Genomic DNA, 24,111 nt, shown 5'->3' with positions numbered 1-24,111 from the left:
ATTAGAGAAAGAGTAATATTTTTCATTTGTCCCAGGTGAATTGCATACATCTTTCCAGTCTGTATTCCTGAAACAATTTTTTATACCTTCAATTCCTGTTCGTATAGGTTCCCACTTCCTGTTGTTAGTTGAATCAGACTCCACTGTATTAAATGTAAGTAAATGGGCATCAGTATCTGTTGTTCCGGAAACATTCGCGCTGAAACATTTTAGTGGACCATCCTGTATTAGAGTGCAAGATCATATTGTAACTGGATGACGTAAAAATTTCGTAGGCATAGTTACATTGCTCAAATCAGAAGTTAACTTGTACATCCTGTGCATCTGTCATTTAGAACATGTTATCTAAAGTCTCTGAAACTCATTACATTTTTGGCAACTTCTCTTTTCCTGAGCTACAGTCGATGGTTACAGCTCGATTTCATGTGGATCACCATCAGACTGCTAAACTGTTACTTCTTGTGGCATGTTGTCATTAGAAATTGTAATACTAAGTACAGAGAATGTGTCATTCATTCTGTGGAAGTTAAAGCAAGGTTTTCGGGTTGTAGTACTGAAGTTTGAGTTTCTGTGTTCTAAATTATTTTAAGAAAAATATGTAATGTAATTTCGGACTTATGTCAGCCCAGCACTTTACCTCTTCCTTTCCGCACCTACCACTTCAATGTGCCTATTCAAATACCCTTTCGTTTGGAAGAAACAGTCTTAAGAGGTACAGGTTAATTCATCTTAATGCGAAACACTGCTGCAGTTAGAACTATCTTTATAAACAGTGTTTGCTGAAAACTAACGCATGAAAGTGTCCCAGAAAGGCGTTTTCAAACGAATGAGAAAAGTTTCGGCTACATTTCTTCCGCCTGTATGCGCATAATGCAACATTTCCTCGTGCTGAATTTATGACGGGTACGCAGCGCACTATTTTAAAAGGTAAATTTTTCGTGTCGTGCTATTTCGTAGGTTCGGTAATTTCCCCTGTGGTCCTCCCCTATGCATTTCAAATATCTCCACAAATATATTCGTCTGTGCGAAAGGCGCGCATATTCGCTTTCGCAGACAACACAGATAGTTCATCATCTATAACTCTGCTGGATGGCTAGCTGAAAGCGCGACGCATTGCTCCTTTTGTGCCTCCGTAATAAACTGCACGCATCGTAATCGGGTGTGGACCGAGAGAAGAACAGCTGCGGTGCGCTTAGCCGTTAACCGAAATAAAGGTTTTCATCTCTGTTCGCGATTCGGAAAAGGCCATCGTATAGCAGCTATACAACACAGCCTGCTGACTTCTTAGATATTACAAGCAAACGTACGATTCAAACATGCATGAACAGAGTGTAAATCTCATCATCATTACAGGGTGATGTTTCCATGCTAAAACTAAGAAGCAAGGTAAAAACATTATTAAGAGATTGGGTTCAAATTATTGTTCAACTATCGTGTATATGGTTTCCCATGATTTTTCAAAATCATTCGAGGCAAAATGTGTAGTCCTTCCTCTAATAACATCACAGCAAATTATTTCTGTTAGCTCTGTTCAATTATAAAATTTGAGCATTACATCTGATGAATTCGAAGTTAAGAGAACGTACAACTTAAGACAAATTTCTTTTTCACGCCAGAGAACTGGTTTTAGTAAATACTAGTGTCCTTAGCCATCAGCATTATACTTACAAATGTCTTCAACCTCTTCGCTGCCGTATCAACCTCATCGTGTTCCTCCATTGTCTCCAGTACTTATTTTGACTCTGACAGTCCGTAAAATGTTCCCCTTTATTTTACTGTCATTTGACCAGTTAAATAATTCTGCATTATTCAGCTCTCTTCCCACCAATCTTGTCTGTGTATTCAAATACCCATTTTCGTATGGCTGCACTGGCTAAAGTATCTCCAGTTCTTAGGTTATCTGGCAATCGATGACTAATTACTAACAGTCTTCTGTAGTACCAAGTTTATTTAGCTTACACTTTTAACTTTCATAGCTCTTCAAAAATCTAAGATGGCAGAACTAGCCATATTGCGTCTGATGGTGCATCCAAACAGAATATAGTTTCAATATAAAATAAATTTGAAAAGAAAATATATAAGATGGTGAAACTAACTCAACTGTGCTATACCTCCACACCTCTAAACCCTCCTTCTTTCCAGCTAATCACAGTGTAGTATTAAAATGATGTATAAAAGCGACACATTCATGTAAAACAGCGAAGAGAGCTTATTACAATGTGACTCACATCTCAGTTGTGCTCAAAAGTGCCTGAATGATCTGAATTATTTATCAAAAAAATTCATCAGTACTTTCATCTCCTCCCTTCATATCTCATCTCCACCAATCAGAACCCAAAAAATAACATATCACACACTTCATTAATGACATCCCTTCATATCTCATCTCCTCCAATCAGGACCCATCAAAAAACATATCACACACTTCATTAATGACATCAAAAAATGGTTTTTTGGGCTGACTACTCACCAGTCACAACTTCTAATTTCATTGAAAGATATATATATATGATTCACTGTAGAATACTCTCCATAAATATCTGAAAAGCTACTTTGCTTATGCAGTGTCATTAATGAATTAGTAATATGTAGTTGGCAAACATGAGTTTTTCCTTAAATATTACTGCCAATTTCTTCTAAAATAAAATATTTGATTTAAGCTCCTGTTGTTCGTCTATTTCAATATATGGAAACGTTTATCGCTGGATCTCAGTACACGCTTCCTTTAAATCATAAGAGGGCCTCAAATCAATTATTTACTGCATTTATGATGCTTGTCAAGTTTTCACTGTGCTCATCCCCATTATAAAATGTCTGCCAAACTACGCCTGCAAAGCAAAAACGTGCGTTGTTGATATCAAGAATTCCAGTGGTGTTTTCTACATATGTACATATTCGTTAAATAAGTGACTAATACGTGAAAGTCAACTCTAAAGTAAGTACTCCAATACTATTTCCGTGCCAAATTAGTTACAAATAACATGACAAACCAACAGTTGACATGAAAACTTAGGCCTGAGTGACGTAAAATTGATCAGAGCAGCCTTATACCTACAGAACATACACGTTCAATTAATTACCAGGTTAAGCTGGCCAGCATACAAACTAATAGGTAGTCTGATTTACTGAAAGACTGTAATTAATTATGTTTACTTTTGATGTAAGTCACATTACATCCTCAAGTACTTCCATATCCAAACAGTTTTCAAGAATTATTTTAGGAAGGACACATCATGTGATACACAGGAAAAATACAATCGATGATACTCATTGACAGTTATTACTTTTGTTACAAGTCACTCAGCCATACTAGGTACAATAACAACTTTCAACAGAATCTCCAATATCTATCGATAGAACTTTGGTACAAAGGCTCTCTAAATGTTTAAGTACTGTATCTAATGTAATCAACTTTTAAATACCACTAACAATGACAAACAGGTGATGTGAATACACACACACACACAACAGAGCCTGAAGGCAAGAAAACTGAGCAAACAATATATGATGATGATTAAGGAAAAAGTTATTTTGAATTTTTTTATTGCAGTGTAACACGTAAACTGCATTTTTTTCGTAACAGACAACGTGAACTTCTCTTATGCTTGCACACATATCACAACCAAAGATGATGGCACTTCAAACATATCCAGAGAAGATGGTGCAACAAGAAAGAGTCGATATTTCGATAGTAAACTCTTTCATAGTATTACTTATCATTTACTGAGTACACACACACACACACACACTCACACACACAAGCGTGAGCGCACGCATGTTGGTTATTTATCGAAACACCTAAATATAATTATAAATCTCTACACATATTCCTCCAAGTAGGTCTGCATACCATTAAGCGGACGGTTTGCATGATTGCACTCATTCATTTCAGTGCAATCACACGTGCTTTAGATCAGGTTTGTGAATGTTTTTAGTAACTTCCTAGCATATAAACCCCAATAAGCGGACGAAATCGAATCATGCATCCATAATATCAAGCAATCAACCGTATCTTAACATCTACTAATTGATGTTAGTATGGTTTACAACATACGCATTCTTAACTTTGCTCAACAACAGCCAAATAAGATCTTCTGTAACATCAGTATTATAATTCGAACAGGATTGGATCGATCCGCCTCTTTACACGCAGTAATTTTTACTTATCGACGATCACTTGCAGGTCAGTTTGCATTTCATGACAATCCTGTGACACTATCGACAACAGCATTTCGAACTTCCCCAACATCTCTCGTGGCCATAGTTCGTGCCTCAGTAATTTCAATAATGACGGCTACTGACTGTAACTCTGCTTTTTCATAATAAATCTTGATGAAATGACTCTAAGACGGTAAGAAATAGTTTGAGCCCTTCACTGCTTGACATGTCGGACGTTTTAGGGCAGTTGTGATCCGAATTACTACTTCATTGTAGTCCACTGCTGTCTGTTACCTAAAGAGCACGACGGACGTATAAGCAAGAGTTAAGGAGAAGTGCGTATACGCCACATGTATGCGACGATTCTAAGTATTAAACAGTTGCAACGGCTGTAGCCAAGGTGTCTGCTAGTTTCAATTTCTGGAACTGGAATTTCCACTTACCGATAACTGTTACATGTAGTAATGAACCGTGACCGCAATCACGTGTAAATGAAGTCATGCAGATTTTTGTATGCTGATTGGCTGCGTGGTTTCTTTTCTCTCGGACAGCCATTAGTGTTTCGGATCCACGACGGTCTGCGCATGCGTAGTTTCTCTCATTCGAAACAAGTAAATATTTTACTGCTGTAGCATTCTACGTGAACACTGCACCAACGAAAGGTGTCCATTCCTGTCCTGGGTCAATGCCGCAGTAGAATTCCTCCTGATACTCTATCGCTAGAACTGTTTCAGCTACCTTCAGCGATCTAATTTTTAACAGGATACATTGGTGAGACTGCATGTAAGCAAATGATTCGCCTTTATTGTTGCCCACTAAGCTGTGCAATCCCGTGGAAGCTGCGCTGTCTCTCCAGCAGACTCGGAATCGACGTTTTCCGTCAAGATAACATTCTCCGTCATTCTCAACGTAAAAATAAGCAATAATGTTGTCAAGGCAACATACTGAATGAGATTTTCACTCTGCAGCGGAGTGTGCGCTGATATGAAACTTCCTGGCAGATTAAAACTGTGTGCCCGACCGAGACTCGAACTCGGGACCTTTGCCTTTAGCGGGCAAGTGCTCTACCAACTGAGCTTCTGTAAAGTTTGGAAGGTAGGAGACGAGGTCCTGGCAGAAGTAAAGCTGTGAGTACCGGGCGTGAGTCGTGCTTCGGTAGCTCAGATGGTAGAGCACTTGCCCGCGAAAGGCAAAGGTCTCGAGTTCGAGTCTCGGTCGGGCACACAGTTTTAATCTGCCAGGAAGTTTCAGGCAACATACTGTCTTACACGGAAATTGGTTTGCAAAATGTCAGATAAAAAAGAAATGAAAAGAAGGAATACAGATAATATATCTGAAAGACAATGAACTCCGATGACCAGCAGTAAAATCAATATACGCTTTAATTCTATATTCCTGTCATTTTCACTATCAGACTGTCATGAAATTTAGATCCAGCAAAAGGAGGCAGAATTCGGTGGAAATATATTATCTGCCAAACTGACTCCAACATTTCGCCGCTGTAAATTGTTCAGTAATGGACAATACAGCATATTTGGAGAAGAACTTGGCAGATAATTTAAGAAATAGCAACGATTTGCCCCAAAACCGCAAGTAGCCTCAGACTCTGCTGAGGCAACAGAGCATGTCCGGTGGTAGTAGTTGTACGGCATTTGAGTCCAGTATATACGCATGCATCGACAGACTTGCAACAAACAACCACTAAACTGTCAGGAGCGTCATACTATGCAGAATATTCCATTGGGGTCGATACTCTGCAGGAAAATGTGAATATCACCCGAAAACGCTGAAGCTATTACTGCTGTTCTACCAAAGTAGACACGAATGCTACCGCATCACATAGTGCTGAGTACACAAAGAGTGGTGGTGGTGGGGGTCCCATATTAGAGCAATAAAGTTGCCAGTGCCGGAATACGTACACAAAAAGTGGACAGCAGTCCTCATTCAGCTAAAGTAATGCCACTGGCTTGGCATCTTCTTTTAACCGAGAACACTTCCCTGTTCTTGAACTGAGCTGTCAACAGTCGCATCCAAGTTATAAATTTGATAAGCTGGTTGAGATTGCCTATCTTGCACTGTTTTCAGGAATATCAAAAAACTTTTCTATTTTGGCCTTATTAAAAGTATTAAGTTACTTTCCTTGTCTGCCATATTCGAATGTTTGTTAAAAGGGGACGCGGGTATTTATTACGCTCTGGTAAGTGAATGCTAATCTTTGTAGACCTTTACTGTAAACCCGGAAAATAGATTTTCTGTTTCTGAACACGCTAAGAAATTCCTTATTCCTATATTTTACTTAACGTTCTCCATAAGCTTCCAATTATCGTTTTATCTTTTTACCGCCTACTGCATCTCTGTTATTTCCTAGAACTTTTACATTCAATCGATTAAGTAGATCATTAAACTTGTTTTACTCTTGTAGAATAAGGCAACTTATTATTCTTTGTCGCTTTCAGCATCAACACAATGTCCCATGTTTGATTTCCGGACGTAGGCTCGAGCACAAAATTTAAACAAGAGAAAAAGAACTGCACACGACGAAAGAATTATCCGACTGGGACTGAAATCGGTGAATGTAACGTACATGTACAGACAAACAAATTATTTCAGTTGCAGAAAAAAAAATTATCATGAATTCAGGAGAAAGAGCTTCAGAAATTGAGCAAGTCAATAACGCTTTCGTCCACTTCTGGTCTTTATGGAAGGAATTATTCGACTTGACCTATGGTTTATACTGTTGTTGGGTGTCTTCCTGAGGGATATCGTGACAAATTCTGTCTAATTGGCGCTTAAGATGGCCAAAATCCCGGTCCATAACGCTCCTAATGATCTCAACTGTGGAGAGATTCGGCGTTTAGCGACCACGCGGGTACAGTAGTGGTAGTGTTTGACAAGCACGAAGGAAAGTAGTGGGCGGGCTGGCATTACCTTGCTCAAATCCAAGTCTGGGATGGCTAGTCACATGGAGAGTAACAAAATGGGGCCTGGAGCATCGTCGACTTACCGCTGTGCTGCAAGCGTGTCGCAGATGGAAATCAAAGAGATCATGGTATGAAATGAAATGGCAGCTCAGACCATCATTCCTGGTTGTAGGGCCGTATGGTAGGCGATGCTCAGGTTACTAACCCACTGTGGTCTGGAGCATCTCTAAGCACGTCTTCGCTCGTCGTCGAGACTCATTTCGAAGCGGGAGTCATCAGTTAAGACAACTCATCTCCAGTCGATGAGATTCCAGGCCGAAGACGTGTCTGGAGACGCTCCCAACAGTAGTGGGACGCTAACTGAACCGACGTCATCCGTACGTGCTGACAACAAGGAGTGACGGGCTGGGGTGTAAGTTCATTTCATAGCAGAACGCCTTTGGTTGTCATCCGTGGTTCCCCTGCATCACAGCAGCAGGTCGACGATATTCTATGACTCATTTTGTTGGTCTTCATAGTAAGTCATCCTGGGCTTACATTTCAGCAAGATAATGCCCACCCGCCCACGGCGACAGTTTCCACTGTTTGTGTTCGTACTTGCCCAACTCTACCTTGACACCTAGGTGGCCGGATCTCTCCCCAATCTAGAAGGTTTGGAACATTATCGGCAGAGCTCTCCAACCATCTAGGGATTTTGACGATATACAGGTTGTTTCAAAAATGACAGGTATATTTGAAACGGTAATAAAAACTAAACGAGCAGCGATAGAAATACACCGTTTGTTGCAATATGCTTGGGACAACAGTACATTTTCAGGCAGACAAACTTTCGAAATTACAGTAGTTACAATTGTCAACAACAGATGGCGCTGCGGTCTGGGAAACACTATAGTACGATATTTTCCACATATCCACCATGCGTAGCAATAATATGGCGTAGTCTCTGAATGAAATTACCCGAAACCTTTGACAACGTGTCTGGCGGAATGGCTTCACATACAGATGAGATGTACTGCTTCAGCTGTTCAATTGTTTCTGGATTCTGGAGGTACACCTGGTCTTTCAAGTGTCCCCACAGAAAGAAGTCACAGGGGTTCATGTCTGGCGAATAGGGAGGCCAATCCACGCCGCCTCCTGTATGTTTCGGATAGCCCAAAGCAATCACACGATCATCGAAATATTCATTCAGGAAATTAAAGACGTCGGCCGTGCAATGTGGCCGGGCACCATCTTGCATAAACCACGAGGTGTTCGCAGTGTCGTCTAAGGCAGTTTGTACCGCCACAAATTCACGAAGAATGTCCAGATAGCGTGTTGCAGTAATCGTTTCGGATCTGAAAAATGGGCCAATGATTCCTTTGGAAGAAATGGCGGCCCAGACCAGTACTTTTTGAGGATGCAGGGACGATGGGACTGCAACATGGGGCTTTTCGGTTCCCCATATGCGCCAGTTCTGTTTATTGACGAAGCCGTCCAGGTAAAAATAAGCTTCGTCAGTAAACCAAATGCTGCCCACATGCATATCGCCGTCATCAATCCTGTGCACTATATCGTTAGCGAATGTCTCTCGTGCAGCAATGGTAGCGGCGCTGAGGGGTTGCTGCATTTGAATTTTGTATGGATAGAGGTGTAAACTCTGGCGTATGAGATGATACGTGGACGTTGGCGTTATTTGGACCGCAGCTGCAACACGGCGAACGGAAACCCGAGGCCGCTGTTGGATCACCTGCTGCACTAGCTGCGCGTTACCCTCTGTGGTTGCCGTACGCGGTCGCCCTACCTTTCCAGCACGTTCATTCGTCACGTTCCCAGTCCGTTGAAATTTTTCAAACATATCCTTTATTGTATCGCTTTTCGGTCCTTTGGTTACATTAAACCTCCGTTGAAAACTTCGTCTTGTTGCAGCAACACTGTGTTCTAGGCAGTGGAATTCCAACACCAGAAAAATCCTCTGTTCTAAGGAATAAACCATGTTGTCCACAGCACACTTGCACGTTGTGAACAGCACACGCTTACAGCAGAAAGACGACGTACAGAATGGCGCACCCACAGACCACGTTGTCTTCTATATCTTTCACATCACTTGCAGCGCCATCTGTTGTTGAAAATTGTAACTACTGTAATTTCGAAAGTTTGTCCGCCTTTAAAAGTACTGTTGTCCCAAGCATATTGCAACCAACGGTGTATTTCTATCGCTGCTCGTTTAGTTTTTATTGCCGTTTCAAATATACCAGTCATTTTTGAAACACCCTGTAAATCACCAATTTGACAGTATTTGTATCGCCGGCCGTGGTGGCCAAGCGGTTAAAGGGGCTACAGTCTGGAACCGCGCGGCCGCTACGGTCGCAGGTTCGAATCCTGCCTCGGGCATCGATGTGTGTGATGTCCTTAGGTTAGTTAGGTTTAAGTAATTCTACGTTCTAGGGGACTGATGACCTTAGAAGTTAACTCCCATAGTGCTCAGAGCCATTTGAACCATTTTTAGTATTTGTATCAATATCCAGCAGGAGGACATCCAACAATTCTAGCAACCAATTCCAGGGCGAAAAACTGTTTGCTTGAGGACCGGTGGTGGGCCAACACCCTTTCTCTTTCATATATCTTCGAGTTTTTCTGAAATTGTGATCATTTCTTTCTGTAAGTGGGTGTACATTATCCTACCTAATTCTACCACATTCAGATAGTTTCTTTTTTTTTTTGTCGCAGAGTGTATTTTGGAAACATCTTGATGTGTTAGTATGTGACACAATACCAAGCGGCTGACACCAAGCGTTTCCAATAGAATTTTTATATTATGCCAATATGACACAACAGAAAATGATTTTGGTAACATTAATTAATTAATTAATTTGAAATTGTCGTACAGGGATAGGGAGACGGTTGTTACCTTTTTTTTATACAAAAGAATTTAGAAGCCAGTTTGTAATATTATGTGTGACATCGATGTAACTAGGTAAAAGTAAATAGATTAAAATAAACTGTAAAGGAAAGTGCCCAGTCTGGTCACTTTTCCCAACGAGTTGTGAGTCCACTTTTCCTGATCAGCTGCCACGTCAGCATTAATGGTTTACAGATGAAACTACCAAATCGAATGAGACTAAAACAAACCACCTACGTAAGCCAAAACTAAAGTACACTAAAACTTAATTCCGTCCGAACAGCCCTTGTAGGTTCTGATATATGACCATGTCATCCTCAGCCCATAGGCGTCACTGGATGCGGATATGGAGGGTCATATCGTTAACACGCCGCTGTGCCACCACGTGGTCAGTTACCAAGATCGGAACCGCTACTTGCCAATCGAGCAGCTACTCAGCTGCCTCACAAGGGCTGAGTTTACCCCAGCATGTTGTTTAAACACTGATATTGTAAAAAAATTTCTGCCTTTATATGACTAAACGAGAGCAATAGAAACATATTAGCGCTGTTTCTGTACTTGACAGTGTACAAGTTCGATGCATACATGTCCGAAGGGACATCGAACGTATATGTACAGACACTGTCAAATACAGACACAGAACCGATATGAGGAAGAAAGTAAATGAATCTATCCCTCTGGAGAAATCACATAATTGTGCTAGAACTATAGGTAGCAGACAGTGGGACAAATGAAAGTTTCGTTCTTTCCAAGAAGCATGCTCAGATGCGGTTTCGAGTCCTAAAATATTATTTGTTTCCAATAAATTATATACCTGTGGTTGTATTGCATTCGCAATTTGCAAATACATTCAAGAAATAACACAAATATCTTTCCTTACACCAGACGAGAGAAAATCAGAAAGTTTGTACTAAAAACGACGAAAAGAGGAGGTTCTGTCCAGGATCGGAGAGGAAAGGAATGTGTGCAAAACACTGACAAGGAGAAGAGACAGGATGACAGAACATCTGTTAAGACACCAGGAAATGACTTCCACGGTACCAGAGGGAGCTGTAGAGCGAAAAAACTGTAGACGAAGACAGAGATTGGAATTCATCTAGCAAATAATTGAGGATGAAGATTGCAAGTGCTACTCTGAGATGAAGACATTGGCACAGGAGATAAATTTGGGGTGGGCCGCATTAAAGCAGTCAGAAGACTGATGGTTAAAAATAAATAAAAAACTGCCCCTGGTAAACAACCGTGCTCTAGAATCACCGTGGCCACACATTTTACAGAAAGGGTAAAAGTGCCAAAACAACAGCCTATTGACCAGCCAACCTTTCGTTTCAGCTCTTAAATGGTTCCGAACCAGCGAGCACACAGAGGCTCCGCCATCACGACCGTATGCAGCTCACGGCAGCAGCAGAGTGCATTAGACTCGCTGTCTCTGTGGACCAGACTGAGGTAATCCGCAACTAAGCCACAAACATGGAACCGCTGCACTGCTGGCTTTCCTGTGAAACAAAGGGAGGAGAACGGGTATTACGAAGAGAACGTTGCTACACTGGCCACTGTGTCTAATGTTTCACGTCCTGCAGAATAAACTCCAAACAAACGTGTGGCAACCAACAGTATTCCGTAACAAATCTGTTGAGGTAAAATACCTCGCTCAGATATTTAGCGACCCTAAGCTTTTCATATCTTTGGCAGTTATTTCGGAAAAACAGGAAGCACTATTGTTTGCAAGATAACTGACAAAGTAGTATGCAAAAATCCAAATTCCTCTTGTGATTCGTGAGTTTCTCCCGGCGTATTTGATAATCAAAATATCCACGGGTGTACTGCCGGTCTACAGTGTCCAACGGGCACAATATTTCGGTGACCATACATGTCACCATCATCATGTGAACTGACGGACTGAGCTCCTGTGAACGTGCCGGCACGGAGATCCGTACGCTATGGCTACTCAGGGGGAACTGGGTTTATTGCGGCGGCGGCCGATTTAAATACCCTCCGCCCGCGGCGCGCTCCCTCCGCTGTCCGCGCCCCGCGCCGCGGTCGCGCGGTGGAACAGATTGCGACGGCGTCTGACATGACGTCGGAGTGATGGGTCCGTCAGCCGTGGTCGTCACAACTATACGTTTGCTCGATTTACTCTTGATTAACCCAGTCGCTGGTTCCCAAGCCTCGCTAAGATTATAGCCACAGTCACGGTTTATGAGGTCGTCATTGGTGTGAATTTCGATGGCCTCTCTAACTGGGAGAGCGTTGTTAGAGAGGCCATAGAAATACACACCAATGACGACCACATAAGCCGTGACTGTGGCTATAATCTTAGCTAGGCTTGGGAACCAGCGATTGGGTTAATCAAGAGTAAATCGAGCAGCCGGCCGGGGTGGCCGAGCGGTTCTAGGTGCTACAGTCTGGAAACGCGCGACCGCTACGGTCGCAGGTTCGAATCCTGCCTCGGGCATGGATGTGTGTGATGTCCTTAGGTTAGTTAGGTTTAAGTAGTTCTAAGTTCTAGGGGACTGATGACCTCAGAAGTTAAGTCCCATAGTGCTCAGAGCCATTTGAAACATTTTTTTTTAAATCGAGCAGACGTATAGTTATGACGACCACGGCGGACAGAGCCATCACTCCGACGTCATCTCAGACGCCGTCGCAATCTGTTCCACCGCGCGACTGTGGCGCGGGACGCGGACAGCGGAGGGAGCGCGCCGCGGGCGGAGGGTATTTAAATCGGCCGCCGCCGCGACCGAACCCAGTTCCCTCTGAGCAGATAGCGTACGGATCTCCGTGCCGGCACGTTCACAGGAGCTCAGTCCGTCAGCCGGCACGTTCACAGGAGCTCAGTCTGTCAGTTCACCTGATGATGGCGACATGTATGATCGCCAAAATATTGTGCCCGTTGGACACTGTAGACCGGCAGTGCACCTGTGGATATTTTGATTAAATTCCTTTTATTTTTAGTAGTCATCAAATGTCCTGAGCACAATGGGACTTAAATTCTGAGGTCATCAGTCCTCTAGAACTTATTACTACTTAAACCTAAATAACCTAAGGACATCACACACATCCATGCCCGAGGCAGGATTCGATCCTGCGACCGTAGCGTTCGCGCGGTTCCATACTTTAGCGCCTACAACCGCTCGGCCACCCCGGCCGGCAGTATTCATCACTCGTCAGACTAGATAAATGACATCTTCTGAAGTGCCTATCCTTTTTTTGTATATATATATATATATATATACCGAGATACAAAGAATGGAATTATCGATTTTAAAAACTTTCTCCAGTTCATTACGGCACTACTACAGCAGCCAGTATGAAGAAATAAATGTCTTGGTTGCAGTGTTAAAACTTTTTATTTCTCAATGATGCGTTTCACCTTTACCTAGGTGTCTTCGAATTGGATGATATTTGGTAGCCATGGACACATGGGTTAACGAGCATAAAATATGCCATCAGGTAAATGCCCCTTGTGAAAGATTTGAAAACACTGCACTGTGTCCTTGTTACGGCATGTAGCACCGTTCAGTGCAAAATATACTGGATCAGGCCTACATTAAAAGTTTACTTCATGAGCATGCCGAGGGTGTAGTACATTTTCTAGTACCAGTTTTTGATGTTAAACTTTACTCTGGGCCTGATCTCGTTTGGTTTCCATTGGACTAGGCCACATGTCGTAATAAGGAAACCGTGCAGTATTTTTAAAGTTTTGACAAGGGGCATTTACCTGGTGGGATATTTTGTGCCAGGTTATTCCATGTACCTATCGCCACTAAATATCGGCCAATCCGAACATGCCTAAATATAGGTGAAACGCGTCATTGTGAAACAATAAAAAAATTTAACACTGCAACCAAGACTGCTTCTTTCTTAATGTTATTGATTTTCTTCTCTGTTCCATTCGCGTGTTGTGGGCGGAAGAAGTGACGTCTGTGTGTCTCTGTACGCGACCTAATCATATTCTCATGACTGGACTGTGACATATACGTCGGTTGTAGCATTATGATCGCACAGTCTGCTTGTAACACGTGTTCGCTAAATTTTCTCAACAAGCTTTCACGAGAAGTACGGTGTTTTCGTCCAACGATTCCCATGTGAATTCACTGAGACTGCATCACACTTTCATATAGAATACACGGACCTGTTATTATCCTACATACTAGGCCCTCGGATATCTGTTATTATGTCCACCGGTTAAGGGTTGCAAAGGCTGTAACAATGGTCTAGAAATGACTAAATTATCTTCTGGCACCCAATTTCCTGTACAGACGCATTGCATTTTCCCACAACACTTCCAACAAATCTAGATCCTCCGTTTTCATCCTTTGGTACTGATTTTACGTGATCTTTCGGTTTCGTATTGCTTCTTATTCTTACGCAAAACTACATATAAAAGTGACACGCAGAAGATGTCCGCCAGTAATCTTGTAGTCCTACTATCCCTGTGTAAGCTTCCGCGGCCAGAGTCAGCTACATACAAGCTCCTGGCTAGTGTACGGAGTTATATACAAAAAAAAGTTGTTACTCGTGAAACAAATGATGGTGAGACGGAGCTTTAGAGGTTTCACGAACATTTGAGCAGAATTCACGAGAAGACGCAGTTAACATTCGAATTACACAAGAATAGCGCCATTCCATGCCGAGAGGAAACGTACAGGATACTAGGTGGCATACTACGGCACAGGTATATCTGAAACGTAGACGTATAGGAGTTATCTGCCCTCTGAGTATTCGTGAGCCATTTCTATGTGAGATTCTTATTATAACACATGAACCGAAAAGGCAGCCAAAGTCGCTCTTGGCTAATGTGCACAATCATAAATCGACGCACGGAGCTGTGAAAAAGAACAAAGTAATGGAAGATAGGCAGGACATCAACGAACTGCAGCCAACAGCGCGTTTACCCCATGCGAAGAGTGTCGATGACCGGACTGGTGTGTCCAGCATTTTTTTCTATAGCAGCAGCAAGATGCACGATGTGTTAGGCTCCACCAAGAACAAGGTATGTACACTGCGGGTGCATAAAAGATGGAATGTGAGTGTGGCCAGTAGGACAATGGCAACGCACATACGGGAACACGAGCGCTACATTCGACATGTGCAGCACAGCTAATCTTCAATGGCCGTACACCAGAAAGACTCTGGCAACGAAATAAAATTTAGCAAAACCTGCGTTTCGCCATGTAGCCGGGTATGATGAAACGCAAGATCAGAGAGGCCAGCAAAACATGAAAACTGCCTACCAAAATCAATACAGAGGGTGGACCTAAGCGTGCACAATTCTGGCTGTAAGCCATCGCAGCCCAACAGGCCGCACTAACAACACGAAACTCGAACGATACCGGCAAATAACTTGCCGCCGCGCGCTCCACACCTGATTCGCCAATGGCTTCCAGTTATGGAATACACTGTAAGAAACAATGTGCAACAGCTGAACACCTCTCCCTCCACCGCAGTAAGCGATCAAAATAGTGTTTCCCCTGCGCTACAAGAAGCCAATCACATGAACTTATGTCCCATTAAAGGTCGAGCCTGGTGTGGATCTGCAAGGAAGAGCTCGCCTTATATATAGACTATGTGATCAAAAGTATCCGGACACTTGGCTGAAAATGACTTGCAAGCTCGTGGCACCCTCCATCGGTAATGCTGGAATTTAGTATGGTGTTGCCTTACCCCTCGCCTTGATGACAGCTTCCACTCTCGCAAGCATACGTTCAATCAGGTGCTGACAAGTTTCTTCGGGAATGGCAGCCCATTCTTCAAGGAGTGCTGCACTGAGGAGAGATATCGATATCGGTCGGTGAGGACTGACACGAAGTCGGCGTTCCAAAATAGAACCACAGGTGTTCTATAGGATTCAGGTCAGGACTCTGTGTAGGCCAGTCCACTACAGGGATGTTATTGTCGTGTAACCACTCCGCAACAGGCTGTGAATTATGAACGGGTGCTCGATCGTGTTGAAAGATGCAATCGCCATCTGCGGATTGCTCTTCAACAATGGGAAACTAGAAGGTGCTTAAAACATCTATGTTGGCCTGGGCTGTGATAGTGCCACGCAAAACAACAAGGGGTGCAAGCCCTCTCCATGAAAAACACGACCATACCATAACACCACAACCTACGAATTTTACTGTTGGCAGCACGAACACTGGCAGATGACTTTCACCGGACATTTGCCATACCCACACGCTGCCATTGGGCCACCACATCGTGTACCGTGACTCGTCCCTCCACACAACGTTTTTCCACTTTTCAGTCGTCTGTTTTATCTGTATTGCGAGCTCCAACATTAGACAGGTGTCGGATCTTCTTGTGAAAGTAGCGGGCTGGTGGGGAGGGAAGGCCAGTGTAAGAGTCTGCCGGCAGCGATTGAATGCACTGATTGCACGCGGGTGCAAATCGCATCTCATATCAATACGAATGACACTTGCTGCAGCTGTTAAGAGTCCTCCCTCGGCTCCTACACGAGGCTTTCCGCTTTGGTTAAAGCTAGCCTCATTCTCGGAGTGGAAGCCATGCTAGAGTTTTACAGAATCTGACACAGGACCAATCGATGTCCAGAGGCTTGGAGCCAAGAGCTAGGCTGAACTACTGGCTCAGACGATTATGTGACGCTCTCGGATTCGGACCTTTCGACCTCCGCTATCGGGTGGACAAATAATAGAGAAAAACGTCCCGTCGCCAGGGAAGAGAAGAGTACTACCCCATTAATTGAAGAGAATTGCGTTCCTCATGGAATATTGATGAAAATGTTAATATGACATGAGCTAACTGCAGAAGAGTCTACGGAAAAGTCCCAGAACTACTACCGCTTATAAACAGCATGTATGCCCACATAGGCCGAAACCACATGTAAATAGCAATGAAAATCTAAATTCAGGCTAGAAATCATATTGCAAAGATATGTTGAACGCCGATAGTGGAGATGCGTTTAAGATGTAAGATACACGATGATACGTGATGAGGTTAATGCAGATTCCGAAAACCAAGTAATTTGGAGGAAGACGAGTATAACAGGTGACCAAACGAGGTCACCAAATGCTTTTACAGACACGCTCCCTCGGGAGTAGTAGTGGGGGAACAGTTGGAGAGAAACTTGGCGAATATTCTGTGTATACTTATGTAGCACATGGGAGAACCAACAGACGACACCAGTACACTAGAAAAGTGAAATTAATCTCCGGGTATGAGGTTTCAATACTAGAAATTTTTCAACTCTTCGTATCAAATTTTCCTTTTTCTATAGTGTTGTACATGAACTAAAAATAAGTGAACTGATCATCTTGATGCTACAGCTCCGCGCGGAGTGGCCGCGGCTGGTCCCGGTGGAGGTTCGAATCCTCCCTCAGGCATGGGTGTGTGTGTTATTATCATAAGTAAGTTCAAGTAGTGTGTAAGTCTAGGGACCGATGACCTCAGCAGGTTCGTCCCATAGCGATACACACACATTTGAACATTTTGATGTTGAAGTTCTTCCGTCCGTGTTTGCTTACAAAGAGATTTGTGGTTTTAGAGGGTCAATCCTAAGCAAAACACAATTGTTTTCTTTTTCCTTTTGTTCCCCACACACGTCTTGCTGAATTTTCAGCATCGTGGTTGAAGTTTTTCTTATCTTCTATAAAACAAGAAAAATGACTTTTACTGCTGTTGCTCATATATGTTGGAATTCTTAAGGAAAGTATTTATATATCTGAAAAGTAGAGAAAATTTTTTTGTTTATACCTTTGTATGTACATTGAAGAGCCATAGAAACTGGTACACACCCCACCAGAGCACGCAGAAGTACCGCAAGACGACGTGGCATGGACTCGACTAATGTCTAAAGTTGTGCTGGTGGGAATTGATACTATGCATCCTGCAGGGCTGTCCACAGATCCGAAAGAGTAAGAGGGGTGGAGATCTCTTCAGGACATCACGTTGAAAGGCATCAATAAAGTTCATATCTGTGGAGTTAGCTGGCCAGCGGAAGTGTTTAAACTCAAAAGAGTGTTCCTGGAGCCATTCTATCGATTCTGGAAGTGTGGGATGTCGCATTGACTTACCGTCGGAATGTATGATGGACATGAATGGATGCAGGTGATCAGACAGGATTCTTACGTACGTGTCACCTGTGAGAGTCGTATTTAGACGTACCAAGGGTCCCATATCACACCAACCGAAGAACCCCCCCCCCCCTCCAACACAAACGCACCATTACAGAGCCTCCACCAGCTTGAACAGTCCCCTGCTTACATTCCGAGTCCATAGATTCATGAGGTTGTCTCCATATTCGTATATGTCCATCCGCTCGAAACGACACTCGTCCGACAAGGCCACATGTTTCCAGTCAGCAGCAATGCAATGTCGGAATCGACAAGCCCAGGCGGGGCGTAAAGCTTTGTGTCGTGCAGTCATCAAAGGTACAGTCAGGCTCAAAAGTATCCGAACGACCTGAATTGCATTTCACCTGACTCGCATGCAACCGGCATAACGCGGCTATCTAGAAGGTCCTCTAATCGCTCCTTGGTACAGTCGTTTGACTATTGGGAATGGTTCCAAAAAGTCACCACTAGAAAACACTGCTCTGTATCACAGTAACTCAAGATGTAAAGTAATACCACGATGCTACAAATAACAGGGAACACCGTATCGCAGACAAGACGGTCCTTAAGGCTTTTATGCTCACATTTATTACAATAAATGACATACCTGAAATGTTACCACTCTCATTATTACACCAGATAGGTAAAGCACGTAGTACGTTCGTCGTATTCATGATTTCCTCTTCAAAGTAACATACAGTACTTATTATTATGACATTGAAAATTTAAGTTATCCACGAGCAGCTAGTTGAGAATATGTATGAACTTCAAATGACATGACGAACCGACTCGTTCTGCATATGGATTCAAACCCAGGTCAGGCAGACTAAGCTAAGATTTCGTGACTGACGCAAACTGACAGTCATTCCTGATAAGGCATACAAAGAGTGCTATACCTCGATTTTAGACACCATCAGTTATCAAATATCAACTTTAAATTACACAACACAATCATTTTTAACGGACGCAAATTCATACCCAGTATCTCTTGTCCCTGTGAACGAACTACGGGAGATGTTTAATATTGCTTCTTCACAAATAACTTACTTGAAATTCCGTGAGGTAAAGCTTCGTGTTGGACAGGGATTCGAATCCAGAACCGAATCGGACTGATATCGAAGCACAACCAACTGTGACATACCGGATTTTCTCGGCAGTAACTAGATGTTTTAACTGAAATGACGAGACGAAACATTGACTTTTTTCCTTCCCAGGACTCCAACCCGGCACCTGTCGCTGTTATATTCTAGACGAAACGAACGTTAAATATGGATTTGTTGCACCAGCAGCGACATGTGAGCATGTTTGAACTAGAAATAATATGACGAAGAGTTCAGTGTTCACAGGGAATAGAGCCCCACACATATCGTTGTTGACTACACACAAAGAGACGTCAGCTACCGAATTTTTCTCCACCAGCAGCTCGGAATAACATCTTGAACTTACAGTGATCTCGCAAATAGTTCTGTGTCCCACTGGGAGTCAAAAACGTCAGATATCGTTAGTGCTGGCAACGAATGAAAATACATTAAAAATCAAAATTATTATCCACCAGCAGATAGGTGATCTCATGTTGGAGCTTGATAATACTTAATGAAATCTTTAGTGCCGGGCCCGGATTCGAACCCATTCACGCGTAATATGTGGATATGTTCAGAAATCTGCAGTTTTGAACAAACAATAAATTGTAGCCGAGCTGTGTTGTCACGAAGGGATCAAATTCCGCGTTAACGGCGGTCTGAGTTGCATTCGCAGTTCAGACCCAATTTTATCGACGTACAGAAGCTCAGAAGAAGAATGGAATAAGTGTCCTGTGACCTTACATAGCGATTGCTTCATCACTAGAAATAAATAACTAGTATAAGAAAGGATACTGATGGTAGAGTTCCTACATGTCGCTAGTACAGACTTCATTGAGGTTCAACCTAACGTCTACTTGGCAGCGAAGGAATATCAACCTTAATGTGAATTTCAGATCACACTGCCATTATATCTTCTTCACTTGATGTAGCCAGATGGGACCGGAATCTCTCTCTCCCTATCTAAAATCATTGATAGAAGTGGGAATCGAACCCAGACCACAGGTATAAGAACCTGTCATCAGGCCTACAGACCACCATATCCTCATTTCGATGACTCACTTTTCTACCATAACACCGTTGCCCCACACTGGATGAGAATTCTGAAACACTCGCTCCCTGTATTTAAATTGCAGCATGTTCAGTAAATTAATTTACTTGGTTGACCGAATCACCATGAACTTACTGCCTTGGCTACCCAGTGCATACATTCAACTCCATTTTGTAATGACCGAAATAAAATCACGTAACTGCCACCTACACGGAACTGCCTGCAGTGTAGGATGCATAAATTTTAATAGTAAGTGTTCCTTTCCAATTGAGCTATTCTATTGCAGCTATCTGTTTGTAGAAAACGTCGTGCAGCACACAAGAAAAGCTGTAACTGTTTCCCTCAGAAGTCTAGACCCAGCCATTTTCATTATCTCGCAGCGCTGTGATATGCAGAAGTTCTGGAGGAATTGTTGTTCAGCTCTGGAGGTCTTGTAGGTATGTGTCAGCTAGTAGCGTAATGGTGAGTGTAGTGCACTATAGGTAAGATGTCGCGACTTCGATTACATTTACTGCTAAATTTTTTCAAATCGCTATTTTGCTGTCTGCTGAAGTTACCAATCTAATAGAACTTTGGACATAATTCCCTTCACTTCTCAACATAAAATAGTCACATGTGAAAAAAGGGCTAACTTCTGTGACATTTTGTTCTTTTCAGGTTTAATAGACAGGCAGGCGGCAGATGCATCTCGAAGCTTTTGTATTATGTATGGGGAGAGCGCATCATGCCCAAATACGTCAGAAAAGTATTTTCTACGTTAGCTGTCGTGTGATAGTGGCACTTTATTCTTCTTCAAACATTGTTTGACAGCTTTAACTCAGAACAAGTTTTTTACATGCATGTAGATAATAAACTGCATGTGCATTGTCAGACTGTTAGAGATAACATCAGAAAATTCGCATATATCGTTGATGATTAATTTCGCTCTCATGTTTACTATTGTTTCAACAACACTAAAGGAAACATTACGAGAAGTGTGTACTGTATTATAAGAAATGAAATAAAACTACCCACGATAACCTTACGACGAAAGTCTGTTTTAATAAAACTGAGAATCTACACACAACCGTGCCTCTATCGACACGAATTAGTAAAACACTACTCACTTAGATTTTGACTGGGTCTGTGTTTAATTGGTATGCTGTGTCATACTCAAGAGGTATGCAAATGTCGCATTTCATAAATATAGTTATGTATTTCTAGAAACCCAAAATTTGCTTGTCAGCAGCGGAAAAAGGCGTTACCTATTGTGTAGCATTGTAAGTTTTTTCACCATTGCACTATGAGCCGAAAGTATTCTCTTGCGATTTCCTTATTGATGTTTGATCTGACTGCTTGTAGCTCTTTTACAGAAGGGATAAAAACGTTGCAGTCAGTGCGACTGGAACGGCGAACCATAACAGTAGCTTTTTTACCGGATTCCTGGTATTCAAGGTACACTAGTGAAATAGTTGTACGGGAAAATGCCCATTTTAAAACTACCTCGGAGATGCTGTCTCCCATCGCTCGTGTGCCGACTGTAACATCACGTTCAAACGCACTTTAAATCTTGATAACCAACCAGCAGCAATAACCGATCTAAGAACTGCACCAGACACGTGTCTTAAATAGGCGTTGCCGATCGCAGCTCTGTATTCTCCCTGTTGACACATCTGTGTACTTGAATGCTCATGCCTATACCAGTTTCTCTGTCGCTTCGGTGTATATATACCTAGTTACCACACGCTGTTCATTTGAAGGGATGAGGTGACCATCGCCATCCATCAGTAGATAAGGCACAGTGGACTGGCAGAAACGATTTGAAATTTTGTGGAGTTACTTGAAATAGGAAAAACTGGCAAGGAATCTCGCCATGATCCGTGGCTTATAAACATATGAACGCTACGAATTCATCGCTTCGTGAATACAACCAAACAAATTATTGTTTTTTTTGTGGTATAGAGTTCCCTGAGTAGGCACAACAAAACTAAATGATATTACGTGAACGTCTAGGTTTTATAGATTAGCATCACGGCGCTAGATATGTTCTTAATTTGCTATTTTTAATGGATGTGAAACCACTAGGAGGTAACAGCCGTCCTGTTGCTACTCAAAAATTATTCTACTGATTTTGAGAAAATGTACCAGTTGATAGATTTTCGAGTAGGAAAACCGTCTACATACTGTAACAAATAAGATGTCTGCCTCATCAATAACGCTTTATCGCTAGCGTGTACATCGCCAGAAGAAAGTTGCAACACCAAAAAGTAATTAATGTAGAATAATGAAATTTCGGGAATATATGTGTCCAGGTAACAGAATTAAGTAATTGACATTTCGAGATTCCAGCTTAATGTAAGTGCGAGATAAGCGATTGCACATTATAAACCCTGGAACATCGATAACGGGTGTAACCGTTACAATTTTCCATGCAAGCATGTAAACGTGCAAGCATTATATTGTGTAGGTGCCGGATGTCGTATGTCGGATGGAGTTCCATAACTGTTGCACATGGCCGGTCAATACGGAGACGGTTGTTTTTGTTTGTGGATGACGCTAGGTCAGATCGAAGCCCCTACGTGCTCGATTTTAGACAGATCTGTTGATCTAGCAGGCAAAGATAACATGTCCATTCTCTGTTGAGCACGTTGGGTTACAACAGCGGCTTGTGGACGAGTGTTTTCCCATTGTAAATCATGTTCTGGAATCTTGTTCATGAAAGGCAACACAAGAGGACGAATCACCAGACTGACGTACAGTGTGTGTGAGATAACCGCGAGAAATTTACAGCTGTCATACGAAATCCCATCTCAGACCATAACTCCAGGTGTAGCTCCAGTGTATCTATCAGGCAGATATGTTGGTTACCCGTCCTCAGCTGGCCTCTTTCTAAGCAACACAGGGCCATCTGTAGCACTGAGGCCGAACCAGCTTACATCAGAAACACAACAGACCTCTAATCTGCCCTCCAATACTCTCTCAGTTGACACCACTGAAGTCGCAAATCTCGGCGGTGGGGGATCAGTGGAATGCACCTACAGGGCATCTTGCTCCGAGCTTTCCGTGAATAATCGATTTGTTGTTGTTCGTTGTGTGGCTGTGGTGCCAACTGCTGCCGCTGCATATGCAATTCGAAGACGAAGGTCTTCCCATTCGGTAGTACCATGTGGCCGTCCAGAGCCCGACCTTCTTACGCTCGTACATTCTGGCGACTATCAATCAAGTACAGTGGCTGTATTCCGGCCAAGTTTTCTGCAAAATTGCGGGAGGCACGTGCAGCTTATCGTAGCCCTATTACACGACCTCGTTCAAATTCAGTGAGATGTTGATATTCACGTATTTCTCTCCTTGCAATGTAGACACTCCTTGAAAGCATTCTTGACTCACATCACCTCACCACGTCCCATCTCGAAGGCAACTAATGCTCACAACCGTTACAGCGTGTATTTAAGGCAAACCTGACTTGAATTCTCATAGTGACGTTCCTAGAAAATCTTAAGTGACTGGTGCGAAATCTGAATAGACGTCGTCTTTCAGATGTAAGAACACGCCTACTAAGTTTTGTTTATGTTGAATAACTCTTTCATGCTGTTGCGATTTTTTTTCCGTCGATATACACTACTGGCCATTAAAATTGCTTCACCAAGAAGAAATGCTGATCACAAACGGGTATTCATTGGACATATATATTACACTAGAAGTGACATGTGATTACATTTTCACGCAATTTGGGTGTATACATCCTCAGAATTCAGTACCCAGAAAAACCACCTCTGGCCGTAATAACGGCCTTGATACGCCTGGGCATTGAGTCAAACAGAGCTTGGATGGCGTGTACAGGTACAGCTGCCCTTGCAGCTTAACACGATACCACAGTTCATCAAGAGTATCGACGGGCGTATTGTGACGAGCCCGTCGCTCGGCCACCATTGACGAGACGTTTTCAATTGGTGAGAGAGCTGGAGAATGT

This window comes from Schistocerca cancellata, chromosome 5, assembly GCF_023864275.1.
Source record: "Schistocerca cancellata isolate TAMUIC-IGC-003103 chromosome 5, iqSchCanc2.1, whole genome shotgun sequence".
Lineage (NCBI taxonomy): Eukaryota > Metazoa > Arthropoda > Insecta > Orthoptera > Acrididae > Schistocerca > Schistocerca cancellata.
Note: the sequence above shows the minus strand (reverse complement) of the source record.